Genomic DNA, 23,518 nt, shown 5'->3' with positions numbered 1-23,518 from the left:
GTATTGTTTCCAAGAGATGAGCTAATAAGGCACACAACTGGACTGGGGTGAAATACACTCATTAATATCCTAAATGCAGTTCCCTGCCATGGCAGAATACTGAATACTCCCACAGGAAGAGGAGGAGGAGGAGGAGGAGGAAAAAAATGCCACATGAATTTAAACTCATTCCTTGAATTAAATCCCACTTTTAAAGTTTTTCCTGGAAGTTAAACACACTGCAAATAATCCATAAAAAAGCATTTCTCTCATTGGGATGAGTCATTTCCATCACATTCTCATCTTCCCAGCACTAAAAATGCAAAAATTATTTGAATACAGCAAGACTGGAGGGAGGGCCCACGTGATTTGACTGAGTTTTGGCAAAATATTTAATCTGTTGGACAATCACCAAGTTGTAAAAGTGAAAAAGCACCATGTTGCAAAACTCATTCATGAACGTAAACATGCTGAGCATTTCTGCATTAAACACAGGGAGCTCAGAGAAACAGCAAACACACTTTCCTCTCTAGAATTCTGTAGAATTTCTGTACATCCAGTGTAAAATAATATTGCTCTGTGTGCCTCTGCAGCCACTGGCATGGCAGGATAATTCCAACCCACCAAACCCTGAGAAAGCAGATAAATAGCAGCAAAGAGGGCTGAGCAGTCACCACTCTCCTCTTTTAGCTGTCCCCAAATTCCCCATCTCACACACAAATCACAAATCATACACTACAATTTTGTCCACAGACTCTGGGAGATTTGATAACTGGATTGGTTTGTTTTTAATTTATTTGGGATAATCAGATTTTGTTTTTTACACAGAGTTATTGAAGGGTATTTTCATTAGGGGCTCAAATGCTTCAAGCACATTTTCCTAAGCTTGGAAGGGAAGCAGAGGTGACATCCCAAGATTATTCTGACAAGATAAACTAAAAAGGACCCCCAAAATTGACTATATCCAACAGCAGGCTCTCTACCCTACCCTGAGTAGGGTTAAATAATGTATTAATAAATACACATGATAAATAATGTAATAATTCATTACAATTAAATAATGTCATAATAAACACACGTGAACTTTTGCACGCCTATCATCTGTTGCACAAATGGATCCCTTTCATCTTTTAAATGAGAAAAAAAATAAAAATAAAATTAACCTTCTCAACTGTACAGACTGCAAAGCATCCAACCTGCTCAGCCACTTTCCAGCAGCAGAGCAATCCCTTGTCACCTGACTCCTGTACTTTTGACCCTCCAAAAATTTCCCAGCTGAAGCATGTTGACATGTTTTCACATGTGATTCAAGAGTGATTGCTCTCAATAGTGCTGGATGCTTATCACAGGTTGGGATCAATGTTCTTGGCCTCCCATGTGCTCCCTCTTTCTGAATTGTAATTTTTCCGGGCAGCTTTCAGGCTCTCCCGAAGTCAAGGTGGCTTCAGGCTGGGAGTGTGGGCTTGGGGCACGGGGAGGCTGAGCTGCTGTAACTGCAATTGCAACACTCTCAGGAGCATTTCATGAGCAGCAGGAAATTAATCTGCACTTCTGCTCCAGATTTAGGTTACCTTGAACAGTTTTCACTTGTGACTCTTCTGCTGGACTACAAGCTTCAAGAGAATCTTCTCCGTTCTTTTTTTTGGGGGGTGGTCAGTATAAAATACAATATTAAGTAATGTTGTGCTCAGTTTTTATTCCAGAAAAAAAAATAGCTGGGGAATTTCTGAAGGAAATTAAGCATTGAGAATTGGTATAAGAAATATTAATTTTAAAGCCTGTGTTTGACTAAATAATAGCAAACTGAGAGAAAGAATGCTAAAGCATCTACTATAAAACCTGGGAATTAAGTTAGCACAAAACAACCTCCTTTTGTATTTCTAACTTTCAGCAAAAAAGAGAGGAATTTCATTAGGATTTTTCTGTTTTACATACTTCAGAAAAGCTTTGTGCAAACTGGTAGCTGAAACTACAGCAACTGCTGAGCAGAGGGAAAAAAATCCCAAATACCCTTAGATCCAGCACCCAGGATCTGAGTTACTCTGAAATAATGATACCAGAAAGCCCCAGAACAGAACTGCTTCATCTGGAGCTCTAAACTAAATAATTATCATTAATATTATAATATTAATACTGTAATTTTATAATTTATAATATTGGTTAATATTGTAAGTTTATAGCCAACAGCTTCCCTACCAAACTCCAAGTAGTTCTGGATGTCACTTTATACATTGGGCAAATCAAATTATTCTCAGTGATGTAATTTTCCTTCCTCCCATTTGAAATTAATAAACTCAGCCCCCTTTAGCACTCAAAATCAAAATACCACAATCCATGGCTCAGACAGGGGATTATCAGCTCACTTTAGGTGATAATTGAAGAAGGGGACCTGAATTCTCCTGCCACCCCCCTCACAGTTTTCTGATAAAAGCTCCCCTGCAACACAGCCCAGAATTGATGGAAATACTGAATTTTTTTCAAAATGTACTTTTTAAGGGAAAAATCCTCAAGACACCATTCCCTTCAGAACACAGGAGGAACTTACTGAAAACACAGTGGGGAAGTGCTGTCTGAACCTGAACTAAGAGATGAATATTCCCCCTGCAGCCCTTTTATAACAATAAAAAAGACAAAATATTTGTGGGGAAAGAACACGATTTCATCTTATATTTAATTTCAAAATCGTTAATGCACTTCAAAAAGAACTTAAATATAACCTGCATAATGATACATTAATGGGAAATTCTACAAAGCCCTGACTTGGTTACAGTTTCAAAAACCTGCTGTATTTTCTAATAAAGTATCTGGCATGGTTTAGATTTTATAATGTGTCTGAAAACTAAAAGGAAGGCATTTCTTTGATCTTATTTTCTGTTGGGTTATTCTTCCTCTGTGTTATTAATATCCCAAGAATATGTCTGATGTGATTTGTTCCTACTTTTGTCAACCTATTTGGAAGTAAAATTTTTCCAATATCCCTGTTGGAATTGGAAGAAAGGGAAGGAAGGAAGGAAGGAAGGAAGGAAGGAAGGAAGGAAGGAAGGAAGGAAGGAAGGAAGGAAGGAAGGAAGGAAGGAAGGAAGGAAGGAGAAACATTTTCACCTGCCAAGGTGTGGAAGATGATTCCACACTCGTGAGCTGCTTGTCACTCCTGTGAGTGTCCCTCATCCCCAAAGCAGGGGCTGTTTGTATTCATATTTGTTTAAATATATGTTAAATAAGTGTTTAAAGAAATAAAATAAATATCTAGGAATAAATTTCTTTCTTTTTAAAAGAAATAAATATAAAATAATATCTATAATAAAGAAACAAGTTAACTATCTGTGTCTGCCAATAAACAGAGTTCCACAGCTTTTGCTACTGTTCTTTGTCTATAATAAAGAAACAAGTTAAATATCTGTGGAATTCTAACAGAGTTCCACGGCTTTTGCTACTGTTCTTTGTCTCTGCACTAAACCAAACATTTTAAAAACCGTGTGTGACGTGATTCTTCTTCATAGTGCTGATCTTTGACCCACAGAGTCAGCAGGTGGCAAGTGCCACCCCCAGGGTCCCTGCCACTGTCCCAGTCCCTGTTCAAGGAGATGGGAACTGGCCTTGCTATTTTTGAGATGTCCAAGAGCTCAAGTGACATCACTCGAGGACACCGACGGAAAGCGGAGGATCCGCAGCTGGGAGCAGCTCAGGAGAAAGCTATTTCTGGCCAATTTCACAATTCTGCTATTTTTACCAGCTGCTCCTAACTAGTCATTTTTGGAGATGTGTTTGCAGCTGGAAAGAATCTACCAGTGCTTGAGAGGAGCAGTAAAGGCCCTGCAGTTTGTGTTTTACACACAGGTCTTGCGGGGAGAGTGGCAATCTCAGGGTGCCCCAGGCACCTCTGCTCCCATGGATTTCGAATCCTCTGAACCTCTGAATTTGAGATGACAACTCCCAGAGATCCCAGCCCATGGAAACTCACCTGCTGTCATTAAAAACCTCAGCTGCCATCCTGTCTTTGACAGCATTTGCTGCTTTCACTTGAGGAGAAAAGTGTATAATCAAGTTTGAACAGTGTTTCAAAAAGATTAATAATTATAGGCTTATGCAACATTAACAATAGTGGTACCAGCAAAGCAGCTGTGTTAAAATTTAACAGCATTAAAAAGAGGGGAAGAAAGAGATTGAGAAAATTTCAGTTCCCTTCTCTGTCATGTGTTCTTGTCATCGTCTTGGTTTTTGCTATATTTAAATTGCTGTAGGAATTTCTTCTGCAAGGAACCTAAGAGGGCAACCAACAGCAAATCCTTCAGTTTCATATTGTGTTAAATATAAGGATATACCACAATGCAAGCCAAAAATGTAGAGTTTCTAGAAACTAGAAAACTAAAAACTAGAGTTACAATTTACTATGATTGATAACATTGATGGCTAATTTCTACTGGAAAAATATTAATTAACTTCCTGAGAAGTGCTGTTTTGAATAATTATGTGTAGGTATATCGCTTTAATCTAAATACATGTGCCATTCTCACACACAAACCACAAATCACACAGTGCAATTTTGCCCACAGACTCTTGGATATTTGATAACTGGATTGGTTTATTTTCAAATCAGTAATTTATCTTCAATTGGGCCAGAATACCAACAGTTAACTTTGCAATAAATGATTACTGTCATAACCCCATTTTCCTTTTTAGAAGATTCCTTTTCTAGGCAAGCAAGTTTGGTGTGAGGAACTAAAAGTGATTTCTGTGACTTTCTGTAACCCTGGAGCAGGCGTGTGAACAGCCAAACATGTGGCTCTGATGTGGACTGAGGGTGAGCTCCATTTACTGCTCTCAGTTTTCTTTAGTTGCCAAACCAAGCTCAGTAGTTACAAATTTCTCTATCCCAATGGTTGTCTCCTTAATGATCCAGCTGTGTTTAAAAAGAATTCTGTTCAAATACTGTTTAGGATATCAGCAAGAAGCAATTTGTGAAGGGACACCTGGATCCCAGCCAGTGAGGGGGAGTGTAACAGAGCACTGGATGTCAGGGTAAGATGCAGAACTGCCCCTGGAACTTTGGGATCAGTCCATGAGATCAGAAGGGGTCTGCAGTGCTCCCCACACCCTTCCTGCCCTTGCTAACAGAGTGAGAACACCAGCTTTAACCTTACCCTGCACTCTGTACCAGCTGAGCAGGGATTCTGCAGCAGCTCTGGGACTCTTCACCAGCAGGGACGTGCCTGCTGTAGAGGGACATGACCAGCATGGAAATAAGCACAACCATCATCTAATTCCACTCCACCACCCAAACTGCCAGGGTGGGTGTAGAGCCTGGTTGATCTCTCACCTTCCCTTTCTGCTGTCAATCCAGCATCACAAATTAGGCTGAACAGCAGAGTTTTTGTGAAGCAGACAGGTGTTCACTGGCTCCGAGCAGTGTAGGGCTCATGGCACACCTTCCCAAAACAGGGGCTGGGCTGCTGAAACCTCTGTGGTGTGGTGTGCAGGACTAACACAACCAGAAATTGGTCTCATTCTGATTTCTGAAGTGATTCTGGTGTAATCTGCTACTGGGCTTGGTTCACTTCAGAACTATGGATTATTTTTTACAGCTTTCTCTGTATATGGCCACTGAGTCAGACGAGATAGTTTGCAGACAAACACTGGCTCCTTTGAACCTGGCTGTAAAATTTCCACCAGTGCACTTAATTTACCTTTTGCAGGGCAGCAATGGCAGCCTCTGTTTTGAACAGGAGTGCTGGGCCTCCTGCTCAATACCTGACCAGAACAACCCAAAATCTCCATCCAGAGCATGCAGGTACCACCGAGCTCCTCCTTCCTCAGCCAACCTGAGGGAATCACTGCTCCAAAATCTGAGACTGGGGGAAAAGTGCAAACTATTGATCCTGCCATCACAACAACACATGGAGTGAGCAATAAAAAGCTTCCTCCCAAGATCTCCATCTCAATGGAAGCTGAGAAAGTTGCCAATCCCACTGTGTTTGTCAGCTCCCCTGGATTATCAATGGGCCACGTGCTGTGAATCACATCTTGGATCCTGCCAGTTGTGTCTTGCTTTTACTATTTGTTCTGGGATGTTAAAACCACTATTGTAAGCAGTTCAAAAATACATGCTGGAAAATTGTTAATGCCCTAGTCACACAATGTCATTTTGAAGCTCCCTGGGAATTTAGATTTGCACAGCTTATTAGGATATGACCTTTCCCTTGATTTTTTTTATTTTAAGATCAAGTTAAGATGAAATTTCCCCAGTGGGAGTTGCTGTGTTTCCTTCACAGATAAGGAAAAGAGCAATGGCAGCTCTGCATGGAGACAAATTCGTACACTTCTGCAGCAAGGACAACCCTGTGGGCTTGACAGACATCCAGTGCATTCCTAGAGGCTGAGAGGGAGTTAACCAAAAAACCCCCAGCATTTTAACAAAGGTATTTCCCTGAATCTTTCACCTTTTTTAATTTTTTTTTCTTTTTTTCTTTTTTTAAGTGTCATCTGAGAGTAAACTGTGAGGAGTTTTAAGGTCTGTGAGCTTGCATGCAGAGCACCAGGGCAGCACTGGCTTTGTGGAACACATTGCTGTTCCTGTGTGGAATATCTACCTCTACAGAACTGCTTTTTCCTCTTCACAACAGAGATTCTGTGTCAGAAATCCACACACTTCCATGGGATTTCATGAACCTGATCTAAAAGCAGGAGGTTGTAAAATTAATCCTTAGTGCTATGGGCTGATTACCAGCTAGCAATCACAGTGGTTACAAACTTATTATATATTATGTATAATAAACATTTTTAATAGTTTAAGATGGGGGTACTTCAACACTTCTTAGTCTTTCTGCCTCTATGTCAATGGAACCAACAAATACAATTAGTTAAATAACTAGAAGTTGAATGATGTTGCTTATATTTTAAAATTTTTCAAACGCTCAAGATGGTAAAAACCAACAACTGTTAATAAGTTCTTATTTAGGAGAGAATAATTTTCTCCCTAAAATTAAAATCCATTGGCCAATAAAGAGACAACCAAAAAGAAGTGTCAACACAAAAAGAAGTACATGTTTTGCTTTTTGGATATTCAGGGTGAAGCTTTATGCATTGAACCTTTGCTAGGCAAACAACATTTTTTTGTCAGCTATAGAGATGCCAAAAGAAGAAAAGAAAGCGATGATGAAATAAAGTGAATTACTTTTTGTTACTTTTCCTATTTTTGTTACTATTACTTCTTGTATAACTGGCTGGCTTCATAGGTTGGGGTGAGCATAAAACATTCGTGCAAGGATGGCCCAGCAGAAAGGGAGGGTTAGGAGGTCATGGCAATGACAAAACCAACAAAGCCCCACAAAGACTCAAAGGAGCCTCAAACCAGCCCCGCCACCTTTACGAGTTTCCGAGTCTGCAGCCCTGGAAGGCTCAGGAGGAGCTCTCTGCACCTCCCTGCCCCAGCTGGGAGCAGGGGGATCTCCCCAGCAGGGAAATTTGCATTTCCAGCAGCAGCCCTTCCTCCTTGCAGGGCTGATACGGGTTCACTGCTCCCACAGCAGGCAGCAGACGGCCTTCCCATGGTGTCAGGCTCTAGGCAGGGCTTAATCTGCAATTGATCCCGGCCTAATCTGCCTCTCCTGGGCAAGTCCAAAGTCATTATCTGCATCAGCAGCCCAAGAGCTCTGTGACACTCATGTGTCCAACAAGAGAGCAAACAAATCCCCGCCGATAGCATTCACTGCCTATCGCTGGGAGCCCTGGGGTCACACAGCCCGAGCTCTGCTGCCAACAAACCCAGCAGCACTCCAGAAAAATAATAATAATAATTATAATAACTATAATACAGCAGGAAAAAGGGCCAGCTGAACAGCCCATGTTACAGGAAGGAATGCCATGGATAACATCATTCCTGCTCCAGCAGTGTTTGAGGAGTGACTCAACAGACTGGGGTATCTGTTTTACGGTGGTGACACAGGGCTGGTGCAGATGCACAGTGCAGGCACTAAAAGTTTATTTACAGAGGGCAGGACTGAACATTTCATGTGAGCACATTCAGGCCATGATAAAGAGCTTTGTCTCCCATTAGTAATTTAAAGGATTGTGATTTGCTACTCCCAACACACCTATAATTGAATTCCTCAGTCATAAAATCACTGGTGCCAAACAAGTCCTGATATCTTTTATCAAGCCTCTTTTTTCTTGTCATTTGTTAACATATTTCTTATGGAGCTTTTCTTCTTTTTATAGATACATTTGCTTTAGTTATAAATTAACCCTGGAATTTACTCTCCCAGAGGCCACAAACTGCTTTTTTATTCTCTTGGAAAAGTTTCAGGCTCTATGAATTGATGATTTGACACAATTTTTCAATAACAGCTCGTGGTTCAGACACAGAGGAAGGAAATTCAAAAGATGGACAAAGTAGTTGAGACTAAAGTGGAAATGTTTAGATGCCTTTCTGGGCCTTCTGCTCTGGGAGCCATGATTGATTTACCAAAAGGGAAATGTTTCCCTGTGGGATTTCTGGTGCTTCCAGTTCCCTGTAGTGAATACTCAGATCCAGCCACATTCTGAAGTGAGGAACTTGTAGGAAGTCCCAGATTTCAGTGGCTCCAGAAGCTGCCAGCAGATCCCAAACGTATGCAGAATACTTCAAATTTTGGAATGCATCCTAAAACACCAATATTTGTTTAACAGATTGATTCATATAATGCCCATTAAAAAATAACATTTCAGTTGACAATGTCATTGTAAAGAAAATAAGCTAAAAATATTCACTTCTATCATGTCTTTGTTGGGCTCTTTCTCTTCATCCCGAGGCTTTTAGAAACTCTTGGCTTTTTTCAGCCAGAACTGACTAAAAATGTAGAGGAGTTTGAACAAAAAGGGCTGAAATCATTGTTGGTGTCACCACTGGAAGAGTAACCATTTGAGCTCAACCAGTTAAAAAAGAAATAAAAAAATAAAAATCCAAATGAAGAATTCCAAAATGAAGAATTTCAAAAATCCAAATGAAGAATTCCAAAATGAAGAATTCCAAGAATCCAAATGAAGAATTAAAAAAAAAAAAATAACCATAGGAAACTAATGGAATTGGTTCTACTGCTGAAAGAACTCTTTGGATATAGGCAGAGCCACACTTTTTAACATAATTTTTAATAATTCCCACATTATTCCCTTTATTTCTCTTTCTGTGTTGCTCTTAGTCCTATTACAAACCATCGAAGTTGGAAAATTTTGATTTGATATTAACACCCCAGATATTATTGATTAAACCCATTTTTATGGTTTCATTTCCCATTTTAGTTTAAGTAAATATGAAAATTTTGATTTGATATTACCACACCAGATATTATTGATTAAACCCATTTTTCTGGTTTCATTTCCACTTCAGCTCAGGTAAATACAAAAATTTTGATTTGCTATTAACACACCAGATATCCATTTTTATGGTTTATTTCCCATTTTAGCTTAAGTAAATATGAAACTTTTGATTTGCTATTAACATACCAGCTATCCATTTTAATGGTTTATTTCCCATTTTAGCTTAAGTAAATATGAAAATTTCGATTTGCTATTAACACACCAGATATCCATTTTTATGGTTTATTTCCCATTTTAGCTTAAGTAAATGTGAACATTTTGATTTGATATTAACACACCAGATATCCATTCCTATGGTTTAATTCCCATTTCAGCTCAGGTTTTCCAAGGTGGATGGAGAGAAGTTGAAATATGTGCCTTAAAGGTTGAGAAAAGAGGAAAATATCTGCCAGAACTCCGCATTTCTGGATTGCTCCTGTGGTTGGGAGTGGCCGTGGTTGTGCTGCTGCCTCGGCACAGTAAGGAGGGGGTGATGGCCTCACAGCATCCCAGGGGGGTTTGGGGTGGCATCAGGGACCTCAAAAATCCCCAGCCCCACCCCAGCCATGGGCAGGGACCTTCTTCTGTCCCAGGAGGATCCAATTCCTGCCCAGCCTGGCCTTGGGCACTGCCAGGGATGGAGCTTCCCTGTGCCAGGGCCTCCCCACTCTCCTAATTCTGAATTTCCCTCTAACACCCAACCAGAATCCCCCCTCTTTCAGTTTAGTGAGGTAAAAAATGACAAGTTTTGTATCTAAAAAATTCCTTTCAAAATTCCTCTTTAGTTAAGAATAACTAAAGGGCTTGAGGAGTGCTGGGGTGTTTTTCCTATAGAAATAAATGCTTTTTATATAGAAATAAATGCTTTCCCCATTCAAGACAATGCCCTCACAAAGGGAAACAGCTTCCTCCTCTCTGTGCTGTTTCTGAGGTTGCCAGTCAATTATTTGAAGGTAAAATATTAAAATTTTGTTCTGAAATTGTGCTTTGAGTCTCTGAATTGCCCAATTTTTATTATGAAGTAAATGTCTCATTCTTTTGAAAAATCTTATACCTTATTTTGTATTTCTTCTTGAATGCTTCACTGTTTAATTACCCATACAAGGTTCTTGACATTTCTTTTTAAGTCTCAACAAAACATGATAATTTCACCTCCTTTAATTCAATCAATGATCACAGAGCTGAAAGAATTTAACACTTAAAATATTTATAAACTTTTAAGGCAAAAATGACATTTAAAACAGTGCCAACACTGTCAAATATTTTAGCTCTCAAATTTCCAGGTGTTAAAATACACATTAATCTTTTAGATTTTACACTTCTGTGTGAAATGCTGTCTATTGAATTACCACAAAATTAAAGTTCCATGGTTTATTTGGGGCAAATCAGCCAACGTGGTCCTTTGCAATCCCACTGAGGGCAGGAGATGGTGAGCAGAGCTTAGGCTGCCCTGGAGGACCAGAACCAGGAGTTAAAGCCAGGCCTAACCCCCTTGTCTCACACCTTGTGCACACATTTCAGAACTTTGTTTGCCCTCTGCGCTTTCACTGGAGCCAGGAGGAATTTTCAGAGCAAACAGTTTGTAATATATTCTTTACAGGTGAGTTACAATGTTGTCTCTGGCTCTTGGAACAGACAGGAGGACAATAAAAAACTCAAATTATTTTTTCAGAGCAGTGACTGTGTCATATACAAGTATTGCACTAAGATCTGCTCAGGACAGATGAATAAATAGAAGAAATTTTTGTATTAACTTAAGCTCAAATGGAAAATAAAACATAAAAATGGATATCTGGGGTGTTAATATCAAAATTTTCCAACTTCAATGGTTTGTAATAGGACTAAGAGTAACACAGAAGGAGACATAAAAGGAATAATGTGGGAATTATTGTGGCTGTTAAAAAGTGTGGCTCTGCCCATATCCAAAGAGTTCTTTCAGCAGTAAAGTAAATTCCCTTAGTTGCCTATGTGTATTTTTTTGAATTCTTCATTTGGATGTTTTGATTTATATTTTTTTACAAGTCGAGCTCAAATTATTGAGCCTATGTGTATTTTTTAGTTGCCTATGTGTATTTTTTTTTAATTCTTCATTTGGATTTTTTGATTTATATTTTTTTACAAGTCGAGCTCAAATTATTGCTCTTTATTCACACCACAAACTCCTGTAATTTGTTTCGCCAGGGGTGAGAAAAAAATTGGAGTAATTGAAAAGATTCTGGGCTTTATTTCTTTGATTTATTTACATGGCAGCCAAATAAATGGGCAACACAGACTAAAATCTCTGCAGAGATTTTTCTTTTAATGAAACTCTGACCTCTAGTTTACCAAACATGAAATTTGTGTCTTGGGTGCCACAAGCTCTCTTAGGAAGATCTCCACAATAAAAATCACTCTTCTTTTAGAGCTAAAAATCTAGGAGTAGATTTTAGGCCCAGCTCATCTTGCTCTGAGGGCAGGAAGAATCTTAAAAAGAAATGCTGTCAGCTCTGGGAGGTTTCAGCTGATTCCCTGTCCATAAACTGGAGGGCACCAGGGCTCTCCCTCTGGCCATGCTTGTCCCTTTAGCAAACTTGGTAATTTGTAAATGGCCTCATGCAAATGGTCCACGGCCCCTGCTGGCTCCTAATGATGTCAGGGCAGTGATTGAGGGGTTCTTAATTAGCTGGGCTAGAACTGGAGCAGGGACAGTTCCAGAATGCATCCCTTGAACCCTCACTCCTGCAGCTGTGCCCAAATCCAGCACTCTCTGATTTCCAAGGCTCTGTGTCCAGTGGGACTGGGGAACGTCATTGCTTTGGGTTTTGTTTGGTTCCCCTCAAATGCACTCAGTTATTGATTTAACTGTGGAGCAGCTTTGCTCCTACCTGTGCCCCCAGCTCTGCTGGGAGTACCTGGGGGGTTCTCAGCACTCTGGAGCCTCAGCCCCAGCTGAACATGAACAGGGCTCTCCTCAATCTCACCTGAGGTGCTTTTCTCTTGTACACCACTTCACTGAGCGCTAAGAAAGGCACTGACCTCTTTTTCCAAAATCTGCAGTTCATTTCAGTGAAATATCTGTGCAGAAACCCCTGTACAGATGGAAAACTCTAAAATACAAGTTCCATTCTTGATAATGATCAAATTCCTGTAGCTGCCATCCAACAGAGGCATTTACCCATCCATCTTTGTGTCTCATAAAAGCACAGGAGATATTTTGCTGCTTCAAGACTCCACAACACAAGAATGGTAATACTGCTGCAAACTGGAAATCAGTTTTAAGTATTCATATTTATAATTATTCATATCATTCCTAATAATCACATTATTATTACATACTGGCACCTCAAAATCACCCCCAGCTTTTAGGATAATCCACATTCTCCATGGATGTAGAGGAAAACTCTCTTTTCACCAGATTTGCTGCTCAGCACCAAAGGCAACAAGGGAACCTGTTCTGAAGAATGGCTTTTAGAAGATGAAGGGAGGAAAATCCTGTGGGTTCTGTCAGTATCTCTTCCCACTGCCGCCCTCCCTTCTGCAGCATATTTCCCATTTTTTTTCTCTGATTTAATTTCAGGAATTCTTACTCAGAGGATGTTTTTCTCTGTTTAAATGACACCCTGGAAGTAGACAGCAGTGCTATTTAGCACTTAGCCTACATTGTCTTTATTTCATTTATTTCATTTCCATATTCATAGCTAAATGAGTGCTCTATCACTCTGGCTGTTTTGAACTCCAGAGAATCCCTTCATTTCACAGAGTCACTGCCAGGTATAATTACTACATTCATCAGCCTTTCCTGGAGTAATTGTCAGGAAAGTGGCAACCATGCCTGCATCAAGTCCTTCTTCCTCCTTGCTTTTTCCTGCTTGCCTTCCAGGACAATTAAAGGCCCTCTCTACTTTCTCTTCCTTTGTTCACCTCAGCCCTGTTCCTCCCTTTATTCCTCCCTTCAAAACTTTGGGGAGAAAAGAGAGAGACAATCCTGCTGTTTTCACACCTAGCAATTTGTTGTGGGTTTGTGTTTTTTTTTAAATTCAAATGATTTTTTTTTAAATTAAAACAAAAATTTAAAATGTTTAAATTTTTTAAAAAAAATTCAGATGAAAACTCTGCCGTTCCGTGGAGATGCCCAGTCCAGCTCTTTCACCAGCGCCAGCACAAGAGTCACCCTCGTGTCTAAGGGTCAAGCTGGAGCAGAAACTCCAAATTGCCACATGGTTTGTATGCTGTGCCTTCCTGTTGCTGGGGAGGAGACAGGAATCTGCTGCCCAGCCTGCGTCAGAGGCACAGCAGAGGCTCAGCACAGAAAATCGGGGCTAGGGACGAGTTATTGTTATTCTGAACTCACCTCGAGTGCAGCACCGCTCCCTGCCTGCCCTGCTGTCCCCAGTGACAGGAAAGCTGTCACTTGTTGTTAGCAGATCAGACAGTTCCTGTTCTCAGAGGAGTCGTAAGTGAGGCTAGATTTAAAAAACAGAGCAAACTTGGGCAGAAAAAGAACAATGAGCAAGGATGCCAAAATACAGTGAAAGACCACGTTATGGCATTGTCAGCATATCTTAAACCAAGAAAAGCTGAAAATCTCATAAGAGACCAGAGAGAAGAATTCAAAATCAAGAAGGTTCCAACAATAAACTTTAGGCTTTGAGAAAGAAATTCAAACATCTGTATTTTTTTAAAGAATTGCCCCATTTTTAAATACTTTTCATTGGCAAAAATAAAAAAGGGCTAAATAAATACAGAAATCCAGCAGGCATAGCTAATCTGCCCACTGCCTTCCTTTGAAATTTCCTTTAATTAATTAATTAATTAACTTCCTTTCCTGATATTCACTGTGGACAGCTTCTTCCCATTTTCCCAACTCCCTGTTCTGCTGGGCCTCCAAAGTCCCACACTGGCCTTCAATCCCTGCCCTAATCCACCACTGCAATTAATCTAATCACACTGCACACCAGTAGCCTCCATTAAGATTAAAGATAATCTTGCTATTTCACAAGATTAAAAAAGCCAGAGCCAATCTTAACATCACCCATTACTCCACCTATTCTGCATGAATTCTGTTTTATGAATATTAGAAAAGAAGAGGGCACTGGTGATATTGTCATCTTTTAGAAGCAGAATGGAGAAAATACAGAGCAGTTTTCTGGGCTTTTGTCTGATCTCTCACCCACTCGAAATTGGCACCAAAATGAAGAATGGCAAGAAGTGCACATGACTTCCACATCCTCAGTGTTACATCATGAAGGATGAAACAGCAGGTTGTGTACAGCTCACAGTGTACAGCACAGCTGCTGTGCTGTGTGCAACTCTTGCCTTGCATAAAAAATGCCCTTCTCAAGAAAACTGTGACTCATGAAAAAATTGACAGATACCAATGAAAACAGTGATAGGCTCATTTCATCATGGGACCTGCTGCTGTGCACTCTGACATTCCCCTGCTAAGTGGGTTTTTTATATAAATGAAGCATGTGGATCTTGAATATTCTATTTTTGGATTATGATTTTCATTGCCAAAATTTTTTCGAGAAGATGTCTAGGAGAAAATATCTCTGCTGTAGGAAAAGTGGGTTCTTGGTGCTGAAGGGTTTCCCAGTACTTCAAGCACTGTCAAGAGTTCCTGCCCACGCCAGCTGTGCTGTAATCACTATTTCTTAATAAATCAGTAATCCTGATCTAAGAAAATAATTCCTCAAATGTCATTACCTGTGTCAGAATGCAGCTTGCATAACCTGATGTGTTACCCTGTCTGAAAAGCTGGAGCAGTGCAAGGATTTCAAGTGTGGGTTTTACCCAAGGGCTGGGATCCCTGCTAAAAGCCTGACACTGAAGCAGATTTTGGGGACACAAATATCCTGCTGAAGTTGGCCACACGAGGGTCAGGGAACAAAATCTGGGCAGTGCCCAAAGGAAGCTGTGCAAGGAACCCTCTTGAGTTTCCTGTTCATCATGGCCTAATGTTCTGTGTGACAAAAACAATTCCAGTTTGAGACAACTGGCAAGCTCACCTCACAAATTATGCTCCAAAAGCTGGCAAAGCAGGGCTGGCATTTGCTTCCAGTAGCATTTATTAAATATAGCAATAATACTAATAACAGCAGCAACAATAATAACCCAAAGAAGCAAGGTAGGAACGACTTATTGAGCTTCCATCAGATTTTAAAAAATTATTTTGCCTTGCCTTACTAATGAAAAATACATTGAAACCATCGGTAAAAAACCCTGAGCCTTTCAATGGAATCCTTGAATATTTGCTTTTTGCCTATTGTAAATTCAAGACCTGAAACTTTTGTAGCAGCAATTTGGAGAATTGTTTTCTGTAGTCAAATGAACAACTCCTATTTAGATGAGATCTTTACTAAAGAATCCACTCCAGGCCAATTCAGCAATTCTGGCAATAGCTGTAATGTAAATGCAAAACCATCTAAACCAAATGCAGGAAAAGAAACCTTTTAAACGGTGCTTATTTCATTCAGAGAGCTGATTTAATGTGAAATCCTTTTGTTTGAAATAAGGCTTAAAGTTTCATCTTGTTTATCATCTCAAACCAGCTTCAGCAACAGCTGGAAATTCTGAAAGTGAAAGCACATTTGCAGAACTTTTGTTTCCACATTCTCTAATCCTGTTCTAGGACAAAATCAAAAAGTCTGCACCTCCATATGAGTACCCCCCAAATATCCACCCATTTGTAAAACTTCATTTATATTGCCAATACCATGGGGTATTTAAAAGAAATAAAACACTTGCCTGTTTTTCTTCGTATTCCCAATAATTTCAAACCTCAAACACGCTATCATGCCCTGATGTACAAACAAGGCATCTCAGAAATGCAGTTTAAGTGCAAATGTTGGCATCTGGGAGTGACAACAGGAAAGAAAAACAGTGAAAGCCTTGCAGAACTTTAGTGACTCCATGAAATAAATCCATCCCCTAGCACTGGTTAACTTCAGGGGAGCATTCATCGTTAATTCAGTGTAAGAATTTTGTTTTAGACATAATGACTGCTAGAAAGCAAATAAATATTATATTTTTTCCTAATCCTGAAGGGAATGAGACCCTCTGCTGCATCCTCTTCAAAATTTCTCCCTGAATATGATCCTGAATAAGTTGAGAGAATACAGATAAACTCTGAGTTAATAAAGCAACCTTTTGCCCTCATGTACTTCTGTACTTGCTTATCTATAGATTTCTCTGGGTGTAACTGAAAATAAAATTTGGGTTTCTTGGTTTTTTTTACATTCATAGGTAGGATTCAAAATCAATCTAGCAATGTCCCACATAATAACATGCTTCCATGAAGCTTAAAAACTGAGATTCAGCATAAAATACTGTAGCTGAAATACTGAAATACCACTGTAGGGAACAGCAACTCCAAGGAAAACACATTCGAGATGGCAGGATAAACTCTCAGTTTTATTTACTGTAGACATAAAAAGTCAGGACCTAAACCTATCAGGAGGAAATATGTACATTATGAAAGGCAGTAAATAGAAGTGGCTGCATTTTTCCACAAGCCCCCGTATTAGATAGCACCACAAAGCACCAGGTCCAGGTAGTAAAACCTGTTTTTCTGACCACCCCTTCTAGAAGATCTTGGTGTGAGTGTTAAAGCCTGTAATTAACATTTTTCTTTCCATAGTTCTTTTTTTTGGTGGAACAATCTGAGTCTTTTGGTAGGCTGACATCTCTCTCACAGCACCATGGGTGAGCTCACAGCAATATTCAAACACTCCCCCAGCACAGGGAGTGAAAATGTTCCTCAGTCTGTTTGTACACAGATGGCACCTGAGTTCAAAGCCTCTCAAACTTCAGAATTGCTGCTACACGGCCACAAATACTAACAGCAGTTACACAACTCTCTGTTCAATAAATCTAAACAAACACACAAGTACTATGGACTTCTCATGCAATATTATAACATAAAAAAATCCCATTTTATGCAACGCGCTGTAATCACGTATTGTGTAAAAAGTTTAAGACGAGATCATAACTCTGGGCAGGACTGCTCTGTGCAAATATGAAATTCTCTGCAGAGTAAATGCTGAAACTCAGAGGGAAACACGAGATGCAAGAGGAAAACTTCCACTGCTCTGCCTTTTATCCTCTAAATATTCCATACAGCTGAAAGTATGACTGATGCAAATCACATATTTCAGATTTTATACACACAGGTGAGTTAGAGGAATTGGAGCAGGAGGTCTGTAAAAATTCTGGGATTCTGGTAGGAGGGAATCTAAAATATGTCCCAATCTGATCTGTAAATGCTGAAACTCGGAGGGAAACACGAGATGCAAGAAGAAAACTTCACTGCTCTGCCTAATCCTATAAATACTCCATACAGCTGAAAGTATGACTGATGCAAATCACATATTTTGGATTTTATACACACAGGTGAGTTAGAGGAGTTGGAGCAGGAGGTCTAAAAAATTCTGGGATTCTGGCAAAAGGGAATCTAAAATATGTCCCAATCTGATCTGTAAATGCTGAAACTCGGAGGGAAACACGAGATGCAAGAAGAAAACTTCCACTGCTCTGCCCTATCCTATAAATACTCCATACAGCTGAAAGTATGACTGATGCAAATCACATATTTCAGATTTTATACACACAGGTGAGTTAGAGGAGTTGGAGCAGGAGGTCTAAAAAATTCTGGGATTCTGGCAAAAGGGAATCTAAAACATGTCCCAATCTGATCTGTAAATGCTGAAACTCAGAGGGAAACACAAGATGCGAGAAGAAAACTTCTACTGCTCTGCCTTATCCTATAAATACTCCATACAGCTGAAATAACGACTGATGCAAATCACGTATTTTGGATTTTATACACACAGGTGAGTTAGAGGAGTTGGAACTGGAGGTCTATAAAAAATTCTGGGATTCTGGCAAAAGGGAATCTAAAATATGTCCCAATCTGATCTGTGATAAAGAGGAAAGACATCAATCCCCATGGAGCCCATGAAATTCCAGCAGCCCGTAAAGCAGTACGAAGCAGACTCTTTTACAATGGCATAATAATAGCTGTGAGAAGACCAAAAGGAGAATCCATGCCTAATTTGAAGCCTAGAATAAACTAACACCAACTGCAAAGTCTGCACCAAAATGTTGGTGTTTCATTTGGAGCTGAAATATGTTAAGAAATGGATCACATAAAAGGCAGATGAATCTACTCCTCCTGTTCCACTGGCATTTCTCACAAGTTTTAAAGAAAAATATGTAGGACTTAGGCTATAATACATACTCATGGTTATTTAATTTCAGGCATTTAGTCTCACAGGGCAAGCAGTAATTCCTTTAGAGCCGGAGCCTCAATTTTGAGCATGCTAAACCCACAGCCACGCAGGAATCCAGCAGTAATTGCAAGGGAGCAAACTGAACTGAGGACTGAACTTTTATCACTGCAAACCTGATCCTTCTGAGACAGCACATCCACCACTGGCCTCAAGGAAGCTGGGATTTTGATCCATTTTTTAGATTCTATGCATCTCCCACGAAACCAAGAAGTTTCTTTGCTGGCGTGGAGTGTTCTGTGTATTTTCTGTTGGGATATTACCTAATATTTATTATCCTGGGTTATCAGAAATTACACAGAGCCTTTCAGCACTGCTGAGATTAGCAGGAAGCCATTGCTAACACAGGGTTAATCCCTTCCCTACACACACACATCCCCTCTAAGCATGTCCAGAACCCCACAGGGATGTTCACCCCAGGCAGTGCTGGATGTACATCCCCAGAGCTGCGGCAGTTTTGTGTTTTGTAAATTGCTAATTATCAACCAGCAGAGTAGACTTTGGGATTCAGAGACTTGAATTCATAGACTTTGTCCTGAATGTGCAGCCTGCATGGCATGGAGGAGATCTGCTTAGTCATGAGGAAAGGGGGTGGCTGATGCAAGTCCACAGAGCATCTCCTGCTAGTCCATTCCAGAAATTCACAGCCTGCCTCTGGAGCTGCTTCCTTCTCCTCCCTGTCAAAGGGGGATATTCCCCTGTCTCCAAGGAAAGCTTAAAAACTGCCAAGTAAAGAAAAGAGGATACTGCTTACAAGTTGAGGTGGTTTTTTTGCTGCAAATTTGGAGATTTATTCCACAAACCCTTAACTTTTTCTGTCATAATGCTGATTAGAATCTCCTACCATTGTCAGCATCATTTACTCTTGCGAGTATAAATGTACACACTGAAATTTTAAATTTCATTTTTTGCCTCAGTCTCACTCCTGCATTGTTTCTCCATTGCAAATGGGGAATTCTTTGCATTCTCACGTCCCAGATCACACAGTATTGAGGACAGGGGCAATTATTCAATTATTTCATTTGAGTAAGAAGATGGCCCCAGTCTTGACTAGGCTGCTCGGTACTACTGCAACACAGGTAATTAAAAATATCTATATAGTTCATGTATCACGAATTTTAATTGGGGAATGATGTCATTGTTTAGTTCAGTTCTATAGAGTGGTTTATGAGAGGGCAAACAGGCCAAATAATATAATGGAAGGTGTGGGTGGAGTGGGAGAAAAATGTGAACATCATCAAATTGACTTCAGTTCTGCGAAAGTTTCTGGATAGGAAGACTGCAGAATAGGCCTTGCTTCATTTTTTTTTTTTCCCCCTCTAAATTTCAAGAGCAAAACTCCACGACAGATTTATTATCATTTGCCCTGCGGTGTGAGAGGAGCTGACAACTTTGTAGCAGGAGGAAGAGGGAAGCGCAGGCTGCAGCAGAGGAGCTGATGCTGAAGTAGAAACTTAATGTTTCCTATGGCTGCCACATTGATTTTCTCCTTCCTATTTCCTTTTACCTGCAAGACCTGGGAGTATCCCAAGCCCACTCACCACAGGGTTGAGTACCAGGGTGATAATTTGCTTAGCATCTGCATTTTCTACATTGTCCCTGGTACCTGAGAGCAGCACCACTGGAAAAAGGTGGACTACCCTACATTTAAAACAAAGCACAGCTGGAAAAAACTCCCTGGGCTCTTCCCTTTGTGGAAAATAAAAAGTGGAAGGGGGAAGAGACAAAAGAAATAGAAAAAGTTTATTATTTAATGTAGGAATCAACTGATGTTTCATATTCCTGAGAATCCAAAGACAAATCTTACAGCTTTTCCATTTTTCATTCTGCCTTGGAAAAGCCTCCAGAGGGAAAAAGACAGGGGGAAGGAGGAGATTTTTCCCCGAGTAAATGGAGTCCTTTAAATTGTAAATTAGCTCCTTTAACTTGTCCTGCTATTGGGAACCCCCAAGTTCTGTCTGAGGTGCGAGGAGTAGGACTGAGTGCATCAATGCTCTCTTGCTTTGGATTGTTTCTAACTCTTCCTCTTTTAGTTCACAAAAAGTGACCTGACACACAAAGAGCATCTGGCATAAAGTACCTGAAAACCAGATCCTGCTGTTAAATGCTGTTACAAACTAGACACCATTATGGAAATACAGAGTGAAATAATTAGCACTTAGCACCTAATATCATGCTGGATTTAACAAACCTATTAGTGATTAAAAAATGAAACCAGTAGCAATAACTAATGGAAAGTGTTGGAGCCATGACTTAAAAGTCTCATGGAGAATTTGTAATTGTAGGATGATTCCTCTTGAGTAACTGCACTGGAAACTTTTACTGCGTGACAGAGAAGGACATGGGAACAATCCTCGTGAAGAAGCTTGTAAAAGAAACTCAGATTCTGAATATCAAACACACACAATCAGTGATTCACAATTAGGCTACTAAAAAGGGCAAGGAAAGATCTTCAACTCCACTCTGAGCAGATTATATTTAAAAAATACCTGAAGAGGGCCTCACCAATCAAGTTGAAAAAAAGTATTAATTTCACTTTGCATTATTTGGTCCGGCTTTGTACAAGACAGAGTTTTCATTCCACTTTTAAACTTTTCTTGTTCTTACAATAAAATCGTTTTCAAAATTCATTTTATTAGCCATTGCTATAAGGAGGAAATTACACTAAAAGTGATTGAAACAGTGCCTAAACTTCTTTTATTGACTTAGAAATGGACTTCTGGTTATTTAAAAAAGTCCACAAAAGAGTCAGATTCAGAAGCACTGTTGATAAGGGGTGCATTTATCAGTGCCACAAGGAAGGTTAAAAGGCATAGCTTCGATATCCTTCAATTAAATTCTAATATTTCACCGCCTTCGCTTCAGATCCGTTACGTGAAACTCAAATTCATATCTGGAAAAATATTAGTTGTATATTCTGTATTATAATGGATGTTTCGTTGAATGCTGATGTTAAATACATTGTATTATCCAGGAATTTGGCATTTCTAAGAAACACAGACCATCTGAAGGCTGTTTAGAAGCACAGAATCTCTGAACCACTACAAGTCAGTGAGATATTTTACAAAACTGATGCCTAAAAACATGCAAATTCAAAAGCTGTCTGTGTAAAAATACCTTTATATTATATTTCTGATTGGTTATCATTCAAAGTCAGTGCCAACTATTTTTTTCAGCTTTCTCTCCCCTTGACAAGCCCATGCTTATATTGTGCCACATGCCTTAACACACTGCTAGGAGTGATTTCTTGTAATCTCATAATTAAATCTCTGAGCAATTTTTGCAGCAATTTTTTTTTTTTTTTTTGTGACAGCCAAAGTGAATAATGATGTCAAACACATCACTTGAAGCACCAAATTCTGATATTAACGGGAGCACACCATGTGAAACTTCTTTTCAAAGCAGAGCACTCAGTATCATATGTCACAATTGCTTGGTGTACACTGGGAATTTTTGGTTAACTAGTAACAAATCATAGTAACCTTTTAAAAGGTAAATTACTTATTAAATGATAGGCTAATTGCTACCAGAAAATAGATATTTTAAAATGGAACATTGTAACAGTGTTCTACAGCAAAAGCTTGTTCACAGATGGGGCAGCAAGCCACAAATCCAACTCAAACCCCTGGTTATTTCAAGGAGAATTAAAACTGATCCATCTGATTTAAAGGAACCTAAACTCCACAGGACATCCAGAAATTGATAATTCCCCCAGCTTTTGATCACAGTAAATAGCAGCCTTACATCACTGATATTAATAAGGCATCCCTGTGAAGTCAGCATAGTATTGTCGTGCGTACACAGGGCCACAAAGTTACAACACCACAGGAACTTGCACTCTCTAGCTGCAGAATACCCTGGGGAGAAATGACACCAGGAAGATTACAAAACGCTCCTGCGAACCTGAGGCATGCCATCAAGACACAATATATTTCAACATAGCATCTCAGTTGTTGCAGGCTGTGAGAGGCTCCCCGACTTTCTGCGATTGGGAAATTGAAGGAAAGAAAAAAAAAAAAAAAAAGAGAAACGAGCTGTTCATTCATTACGAGAGCAGCCAGGTGAGCCCAGCAGTGCCCTGGCGGTGCTTCCCCCACGGGCAGCAGGGATGGAGGGCGCGCAGCGGGTCCATCCATCCATCACTCCATCCATCCATCCATCCATGCATCCATCCATCCATCCTGCCCATCACAGCCTCACCTCAGCGGGGCGGCCCCGACCATCCGCTGCAGCACCATGGACACAGCGCCCGGGCTGCCCCGGCCGGAGCGCCGGGAGAGCGCCTGGAGCGCGGCCGGGGCGCTCCGGGCACCGCATCCCGCCCGGGCTCCGCCAGCGCTCCGCTCTGCCCGCTCCAAGGGGCCCGGCCCGCCCGGCCGGCCGGCACACCGAGCATCCCCGGCGGCCCCGGGCTCCGTGCCCTGCCCGCCCCGAGCCCCCGCAGCCCCGCAGCCCCGGCGGCCCTGCCCGCACAGCCCGCGGTGCCCTCATAGACCGCGGTGCCCTCACAGCCGCGGTGCCCTCAGCCCCGCGCTGCCCGCGCCGCCCCTCACCTCGGGGCCGGTCCCCGCAGCCGCACGGAGCTGGCGCTGTCAGTTCTCAGCGGGAGAAGCCGTTCCCTTCCAGCGGGATAAACTCCCCCGCTCGGCCCGGCCTCCCGGGCAGGGCCCGCCTCCCCCCGGCGCCGCCTCCGCCAGCCCACGGCGAGCGGGGCTGGCAGCGAGCGGGGCCGGGCCGGGGACGGGCCGGGCTGGGGACGGGAACGCGGACAGGGATGGGCATAGGGATGGGGACCGGGGGCAGCCACGGGGATGGCGAAGAAGAGCGGGACGGGAGAAGCAGCGGGCAGTGAGGAGGACGAGGAGGATGAGGAGGAGGAGGAGGCGCTGCCCTTCCTCGCTGTCCCCTCGGGCCGTCCTGCAGCCCGGCCCGGCCCGGCCCGG

General features: G+C 41.1%; 1 protein-coding gene across 1 annotated transcript in view; it reads right to left on the bottom strand.

Annotated features, from left to right (window-relative positions):
• Window positions 1-23,236, bottom strand: part of PPARG (peroxisome proliferator activated receptor gamma) — a 58,056-nt gene extending 34,820 nt beyond the window's left edge. The window contains exon 1 of the mRNA XM_071440060.1: window positions 23,129-23,236. The gene's annotated coding sequence lies outside the window, so the exon portion shown is untranslated. The remainder of the gene's footprint in view (window positions 1-23,128) is intronic.
• Between the last annotated feature and the right edge of the window lie 282 nt (window positions 23,237-23,518).

The sequence above is a fragment of the Agelaius tricolor genome, unplaced genomic scaffold, assembly GCF_023055355.1.
Source record: "Agelaius tricolor isolate 1412-34295 unplaced genomic scaffold, bAgeTri1.0.p SCAF_14, whole genome shotgun sequence".
Lineage (NCBI taxonomy): Eukaryota > Metazoa > Chordata > Aves > Passeriformes > Icteridae > Agelaius > Agelaius tricolor.
The sequence above is the reverse complement of the archived record's forward strand: the minus strand, read 5'-3'. Positions and strand labels throughout refer to the sequence as shown.